This window comes from Mizuhopecten yessoensis, unplaced genomic scaffold (genome assembly GCF_002113885.1).
Source record: "Mizuhopecten yessoensis strain PY_sf001 unplaced genomic scaffold, ASM211388v2 scaffold5325, whole genome shotgun sequence".
Taxonomy (NCBI): domain Eukaryota; kingdom Metazoa; phylum Mollusca; class Bivalvia; order Pectinida; family Pectinidae; genus Mizuhopecten; species Mizuhopecten yessoensis.
In genome coordinates this window covers 182,840-183,306 of record NW_018405992.1, presented here as the reverse complement: position 1 = coordinate 183,306, position 467 = coordinate 182,840, and positions in this window count along the sequence as shown.

The window sequence follows — 467 nt, the reverse complement described above, 5'->3', positions numbered from 1 at the left end:
CAACATGTTTTTAGTAGTAGCATTGTTCCTCAGTTTGATACTAAGCAGTAATCTGTTTGGAGTAGTAGCATGGTTCATTAGTGTGATACTAAACAGTAATCTGTTTTGAGTAGTAGCATGGTTCGTCAGTTTGATATTAATGAGTAATCTGTTTTGAGNAGTAGTAGCATGGTTCGTCAGTTTGATACTAAGCAGTAATCTGTTTTAAGTAGTAGCATGGTTCATCAGTTTGATACTAACAGTAATCTGTTTTGAGTAGTAGCATGGTTCGTCTGTTTGATACTAAACAGTAATCTGTTTGAAGTAGTAGCATGGTTCGTCAGTTTGATACTAAGCAGTAATCTGTGTCGAGTAGTAGCATGGTTCATCAGTTTGATACTAAACAATAATCTGGTTTGAGTAGTAGCATGGTTCGTCAGTTTGATACTAAACAGTAATCTGTTATTAGTAGTAGGATGGTTCGTCAT